The sequence below is a fragment of the Harpia harpyja genome, chromosome 21 (assembly GCF_026419915.1).
Source record: "Harpia harpyja isolate bHarHar1 chromosome 21, bHarHar1 primary haplotype, whole genome shotgun sequence".
Lineage (NCBI taxonomy): Eukaryota > Metazoa > Chordata > Aves > Accipitriformes > Accipitridae > Harpia > Harpia harpyja.
This window is the reverse complement of record NC_068960.1, coordinates 2,283,308-2,290,935: the sequence shown is the minus strand read 5'-3', so window position 1 is coordinate 2,290,935 and position 7,628 is coordinate 2,283,308. Positions and strand designations below refer to the sequence as shown.

The window sequence follows — 7,628 nt, the reverse complement described above, 5'->3', positions numbered from 1 at the left end:
GGCTTGACGGTTGGGAGTAGAAAGCATTTGGCTTGTATACAGCGTGAGTTTCTTCTGGAATATGATCCAGGGCAGTGCATGGAAATTACCTGCAAAAAGATTTTCTATTAAGTCATGTTAGGGTGAACTTGCTCTATCACAGCTCCGTCGACCGATGCCCCGCGAGGGACGGCTGCGCTTTGCTTCCCACCGCTCCCAAACCCATCCTGCAGCAACCTCCCGCGCTCGGCTGGCCTGGGCTGAGCTGCTCCGGGTTAACCAGGTATTTAATATATACAGAATGAAATTCGTCGTGCAGTGCCGGTGCACAATTTAAGCCCAATACAAGCCTGACGGGATGTTCTGTATTTCTCCTGATGGCTTTAGGAGAGGTTTTGCTGGCCGTCAGGCAGCTGCCTCTTTGTGCACCCGTCCAGCTGCCCCGGGTGCTGGTCCCTGGGGTGTGGGGCAATGTGCTGCCCCGCGGGGCCACCGGCTTTCACCCAGCAAAGGGAATACCCGTACGGGAGCCTCCGTCGCTGGGAGACCATGGGAATGTCCGCCTGCACAGCCGGGAGGAATCCCAGCGCTCCAAGGATGCTTCTTCTCTCCAGCCCCGGGCTGATGCCGCTCAGCACCTTGACCGCAGGAGCTAACGGGACCCCGGCTTGCCCCCGGCAGAGATGCCCCGTGGAGAAGCTGGCGGCTGGTTTCCCGTGGGGTAAGAGCTGCCTTTGCAAGGCGGTGGGCAGCAGGGCTCCTGCCTGCACCATCGCCGCAGACCTCTGCTTCGACGGGGACTTTCTTATGCGTCTGCCAGCTAAAAGCAGTCCCAAGGGGAGACAGGAACGAGGGGCGAGGGCAAAGGTTTTACCAGCAGAGAAATATTGGCGCTGACCCTTCCCAAAAAAAAAAGGAGAAAGCAGGATGAATCCTAGCCCTAACAGCCTGTGAGTTTATGATGGGCAGTGCCCAGTCCCCCACCTCTGCTCAGGTGCCGGTGCTTGTGCCCAGCCTGGAGCCCCAGGTCCCAGCCAGGTCCCAGATCTCCGTGGACGTGTCTGCACCACACGCGCTACCAGAGCCCCTTGGCCGCAATGGCTTGTGCAGAACATCTCTTCTTTCCTTGCTCTGCGTTTTGAAAGGATGAGCGTCCCTGGAGGATTTTACGGCTTGCCATATGAACGGAATGACTCCAGGTCTGCATGAGCGAATAAAAGGAGTGGGAACGAACCGAGCATCTTTCCATGACACATTTCCACCCACCACATGTTTCCCAAAGAGCAGCAGACTCGCAGTGCCCCAGACTTTCCAAGCCTTCTCCTGACAGCCAAGTTTGTCTCTAAACCTGCCTGGTTTCTTTGGGTTTGAGTCCATCTACCGATGCCTTTTTTGATGCCAGAAATGCCTCCGCGAGCCAAATTTCCCTGGTAATTGTCCTTTGGATTAGTTTGGAAAATTGCATAAGCCCTGAGTTAGAGCTGGCTGCGTCTCTCATCCGAGTGCCTAAGGCTTCATGGGGCAAAGACTAAAGAGCTGCGAAATGCAGAGATATAACAGATGTTGACATGTAGTGAAAATACTAGACGCAGGAGCCTAAGATAATAAATCTGAAAAATTAACACGTAGGAGAACGAAAAAAGGAGCAATATGTTTTGGTAATCATTCTGAACTGCTGAACCCTTCTCCTGCAGTTCAAAAATCTCTGGTATTAAGCAGATGTCATTCAACCAATGATTAACACATTACCGAATTTCTCCAGTCGTTTAATAAAAGTTTTACATAACATGCAGGTAATTGCTTCCAAATGTCAAGGTAACAATGTGGGCTTCTATGGATGGCATTGTTTCCAGCATCAGGTGAAAACCCCTCTTGTTGCCTTGATATCAGGCGAAGTCCCACTGCGAAGACCCCGCGCCCGGCCAGCTGCTTTTCCCGTCACTCCTCTGAATGCCAGAGACAAAGAAACAGGCTGAGAAGAGTCAAAGCCTTCGATCTGGGAATGATTTCTTCCCTTCAAATGTCTGCACAGGCAGCAAACAGGCCTTGTGCTCCAGAACTGGGGCACAGGTATACGTCTTTTCTGTGATTTTTCTTTTTTTTTTACTTTTCTTGCTAGAAAGTCTCATCACTGCTGAGTGCAAGGAGGTGATGGAAAGAACAGGGCGAATGGGAAGGTCTGGGCAGCAGTGGTGGGGTGTTGCTCTTCATAGCAGCCCTTGCCCTGAACCCAACCCATGCTCAAAATCTGAAATCATCCATCGTGAGATCAGGAAAAAAATCATCCCAAGCAGTTTATTTGCTGAGGAACTGTCCTGATGTACAGCTGGGGGTACTTGCTTTGCACCGGTGCAGGATCTCACTTGTTATTTCAGTGTCAGTGCAGGAGTGAAGTGGAAGTGTGAGAGTGATGGATGCTCAGGGACAGGGGAGCCTGACAGGCTGCAAACTCTGTGCAGACTCGGAGAATTGCTGGCTAACGGCTTTCAAGGCTGCAAATGAGCTTCCCAAATTATTAGAGCTAGAGAACAGGATACCTTTAAAACAACCAATCTGTCACGAGACATATCCTGTATCTGTCAGAGGCCAGCATGACTCCGTTGGGGGAATCCGTGACAAAAATCTAGGGAGAGCTGTAAAAAAATGCATGTTGATGTGGTTGTTTTGACATGACATTTCTTTTTAGGCAGCCTTAAGTGATATCTGCTGCCACTGGAGATAGCACATGCCATCTCTGCTAACCAGCATCTCCACGATGGCTCTCACTGCTGCTGAGAAAGCAGGATTGTCCCGCGGTCTTGCAGAAGGAGAGAAGACGTGTCCAAGGTGCGGACGCTGTCAGTGCAGTGCTCGGTGGCAGACCTCAGACAGCCCAGACCCCCAGGAACATGGCTGGGTTGCCTCATCTCTGTGTACTCCAGTTCCTCGCCTGTGGAAGAGGGATTATAGCAGCGCTGACCGTTCCCGGACACCTGTGAGTACAGGTCTGTTGATGGCTGGGGATGCACAGGTAGATTCACTGCAGAGTAATCCTCATGTGGTATTAATAGCTGATGCCACCACCAAGACCCAGGTCCCACGTCAAGACCTTGGGCACATTTTGGGTGCTTGAAGGTAGATGCCTGGTGCCATTTAGGTGCCTTGCAGGACCTCACCTGGCCTCCAGCTGCTCCTCCAGCAGGCTCAGGTGTCCCGTAGATCCTGGCAGCCCCATGGTTTGCCCTGAGACCCCAGAGCATCTCACGTGGCACCAGACAGATACCTCTGTTTAGGGCCCTGAATCCCACCCTTGCTTCCCTGGAGGGTGGGTCGCACCCAGTGGTGACCACTGCCCTTGGGTCTCGTTGGTGGCCACCTTCATGCCATGGGCTGACGGGGGCCACCGTTGACAGCACCAGCACTGGGGTTGACTGTGTAGGCTTTCCCGCACCTGGGAAGTTTGGGCCTATTCCCAGCACCACTGCTTATGTCAGCTGCTACGGACAGAATGATTTATGGACACATTATTAAAACCATATTCTCAGCCTCAGAGCATGAGGGAACCGGTGGGTGGTACTGGAGGCAACATGCCCAGGGAGGATGGGGGTGCTCCTCAGACCACCTGGCTTCTCAACAGAGATGAACAACAACAAGGTTGGGTAACAGGCTGGCCCAAACCACCGGAGAGGAGTTGCTGGAGCAGGTCTAGCCTCGCTCAGGAGGAAAAGATTAGCCAGGAAACATCTCCCACCTCCTCCCGCCCTTAATGTCATTCATCAGCTGCTTCTGCTCTCCATCACTGTCAGGCACTGAATTTCTGCACGTGGATGGGCTGCTCAGAGACAGGGGAGATGGTAACACGGTGTGGGGTGAGGGAAGCAGATGCAAACGATGGTGAACTGATCCAACCATACGCTTTCTGCAAGGGCACACCATATCATGGTATCTTGGCATCTGGAGGGCTCTTCTCAGATAAGCTCATCACGGTTTCCAAGCAAATATGTGGAAAACATTTGCAGGGCACCTGCTCCCCCACCCTCACACCTGGAGACCTTCTGCCTTCACCTCTTTGAATGATCAGCTGCGCTCACTCATCGCCTCTGGGACCTGGCCCTGCTCCTCCAGACCCGTTCATCACGCCATGCCAGATGGGTCCCTCCTGCCTTTTGAGCAGACGAGAGCACCATATGATTTCACGGCCGTGCCGGCACGGCGTGCACCTGCCTGGAAAGTGCTCGAGCACTTCTGGTGCCGGGTGCGTGGTGAGTACTGGGGCAAGATCAGAGACGCGAAGGGAAACGTGCTGAAGCACAGCCCTGGGATGTGGAGGGAGGAAGAAAACAGGATGGCAGCAGCACCACTGGATTTCCAAGCCTGGAAATAATTTTGAAAAAATTTGATTTATTTTTTTTAAATAGGAGCATTTCATCTTTTTTATCATGTCCACATCAACTTTTATCATGAGTGAAAACCCAGCTCTTTTTTGTGTTTGTTTTGTGGCTTTATGAAGACATAACTCTGTGGATCTTGGTTCCTGCACGTCCTCATGGCAGTCCTAGAGATATCGGTGTGCTCCAGTGATACCAGGTATTTGCTCTCCAGCTCCGGTGCTTTACCAGCCCACCAGAACAAATCCCAGTTGCCTACCTGCCAGTCCAAAGTCCCCGAGTTCAGAGAAGTGAGGACACACCAGATGGCCTGGCATGGCCCAGTGATGGGAGCCAGGCTGGGGAGAGCAGGGTGAAGGCTGGATAAAGCTCATGGAGATGGCTGGTGTGCTACCTTGAACTTATTGGGCTTTTTCTTATTGCTAACATCTGTGGTAGGGCAAGAGGTGTGCGAGGATCTACCTGTCCGTGGGCTGCAGAGTGGAGGTGACCCTTCCACGGGCCAGCACCGAGCAGCTCGGAGAGAGCGGGGCTGTGCGACTGCTGAAATGGCCTGGCAGGAGGTCTTTAAATTGCTCGATGGCTCTGTACTGAAAAGCAATACCTGCTGAGATTAAACTGTTTGGCCTCCTTCCCCCTGTCTCCAAGGCAAACATAGACAGTTCTATTCATACCCACAAGAAATACATATTTCAGCATTTGATTCTTTTTGTGTGTGCTTTGTTTTATCTAGCGCCATGGAGCTTGGATGTCTTTTTCATCTCATATTGTGCTTTGGATGCAGCCTCTTTTATTCAGCCCTCTTGCTGCCTTCATAAAGAATAACAGCGGCAGTTGTTGTTTTTTCCCCTGGAGCATGGGCTGCTGTAAACCAAAGGGAAACTTCTTGCTGAAAGAGGGAGAGAGCAGGCAGGACACTGCCGTATCCATTTCCACACCAGAGCTGCAGCCCTGCAGGCCATGCCGTTTGGCTTTCTCAAGCCTTCATGGAGAGCAACAAATTGTCCTATAAAAATTCTTTTCTTGAATTTTATTTTTCTAAGGAGACGGGGCCAACTTGTAAACTTGGGACTAAAATCTCCTGCTTCTTAAATGGACAGCAAAGTCCAAGATAGAAGCCGTGGCACTGAAATATAACGGGGTCTACGGATTCTGCCTCTCTCCCTCCCTAAATTTGCATCTGAAGCCTCCTTTTCCTGGCTGTGGAAATCCATTTTGTGGCCTTTGCTAAGCCCCATCTCGTACAACCTCTCAGCAACTGTCATAAAGCAGAAAACCTTGCAAGGACATTTCTGCTTATCTTCCAGTTGAAGAGGGACAAGAGCTGCTGGCCCAAGTGCCAGACTTGAAGGATGTGGTCCAGCCTCACCTCCGTTTCCCCATGAAGGTAATTCGGGGTGAGGATGGGAACTGCTGCCCCCAGCCTCCTCCTCTCCACACCCAGTTTGAAAGTCATGCTGTACGTGTACCAGACAGCCAAAGGTGCATGAGCCCTGTCCCGAGGTATCATCCATCGTGCTGTCGGTGGCTGTGCTGCTCACATCTGTGCTTCCCCCTGCTTATGCCATTAGCTCCGCAGCATGGCCCAGGAACAAGTGCAGCCAGGGTTTCAGCTCCGCAGGTCACCAGCTGCTGATAAATCGCTTTCCTGGAGATCAATCGCTTCCCCTTTGCCATGCAAAACGCCTGGGCTGCCTGCATGGAACAGTTCTGCCAGACGCCGGGGAGAGGTCCCCATCCGTGGTCATACTTGAGACACTCTGAAAAACAGTAAGAAAATAAGAGCCCCGCGTTCAAACCAAGACAGGGGAAAAGCTGGGGAGGGGGGACGACACCTGGGCACCCCCCTTTTCACTCCTTCTTCCTCTTCCTTTTTGCTCCAGCCTTGCTCTGTGCCTGGAGGTGGACAACATCCAGGGCAATGTGCGTTTGGGACTGTCTAAGATGCAACAAAGAACCTCCCATAGGTCTGAATTATACAGATCCTCCCATTTTAGTTATTTCCACCCTAATTATAAATAACATGCTAAGCAGAAATGTCTTCATCCGGAAACCTTTAGGCACTGGTTCCCAATCATCCAGCTTGGATTATCTTCCAAACAGGGTGCTGCAAACCATCCTTTCCCTGTTGGATCTACTGCCGTGGTGGTTTCCAATGACCATGAGTGATGCTGGAAGCAAGAACATCTTGTGGCAATATGTTGCCCTTGAACCTTGAGCTGGGAATCACGGGGTTTAAGGCATTTGAAATCTGTGTCTGAAATTTGTGACTCGTGTCATGCTCTGACCTGAGAGAAGGGATGCTTTGAACTGAGGTTGCTCTATGAGTTAAGCAGAGCAGCCCTCCCGGGACCCACGGTGTCTGGGAGGCAGTGGCCAGCAATACCCTTCCCAGCTCTATGATCTGGTCCTTCACACCCAGGTAAATACCAAAACCTCTTATTTTTTTAAACAGATGAGCCTCTCTTTGTCTTGGGCTGTGTGTCTGCCCAAAAGTGGGGCCAAGGCTGCTCTCACTCCTGTTTTCCCAGGAGCAAAGGGCCAGGTGAGGGATGGCCGGTACCATCCCTGCTAACAGAGCTGCAAATCCAACCCTCCGGCACTCAGGGCAGTGGAGGCAGGATGGGCAGGGTTGGGAACAGCATCTCTTTGGCCACATGCATCTCTTCAGCTGCACAGACCACCGAAGACAAATGAACTGGAGGAAGCATTTCCTCTGCCGAAGGCTGACACCCGGGAGGTTTCTGTTCACAGTGTAGGTCAAGAGTTGAAAAATGAAGAAGAAAGGAAAACAGATAGAAAGATCCATCTTCCCTTATAAAATCCCCAGAGCAGGGGGCATTTGGAAGTCATTTTTCATTGAGCTGAGAGCTGTTTCTGGCCCTTTAGCAGACATTATTCTCTTCTCAAACCTCATAGTTTGGGACACGGGGAAGCACTTGCCCTCCATCCTCGTGGGTGTTGGAAGAGGAGCATTATCCTGGGTGCAAGACACCTGGTACCTTCCTCTGAGGCTGGGCTCCACGGTGATTTGGGCTTTGGGGCAAGGCGGAGCCCAATGCATGCTGAAAATCGCTCTGTTCCTCCCCCTAATGCATTTCAAATGCATTAGGGCTGAGATGCAAAAAGAAATGGGTGGCTTGGATTTGCTGGCATTAATGCACAGGTTAAGAGGGACAGCTTTTAAGGGGGAAAACCCATGCAAGAAGACGAAGGAGAACTTCAGCATGGTTAAAGGAAATCTAAATAAAATGCCTTTCTGGAAGGAATTCAAGAAAATTA

At 51.4% G+C, this 7,628-nt stretch overlaps 1 long non-coding RNA gene across 1 annotated transcript; it reads left to right on the top strand.

Moving 5' to 3' along the window:
• The first annotated feature begins 1,851 nt into the window (after positions 1-1,851).
• Positions 1,852-7,628, top strand: LOC128135046 (uncharacterized). The gene is made up of 2 exons (XR_008232908.1): positions 1,852-2,963; positions 3,978-7,628. It is a non-coding gene; the product is annotated as an uncharacterized LOC128135046 (long non-coding RNA).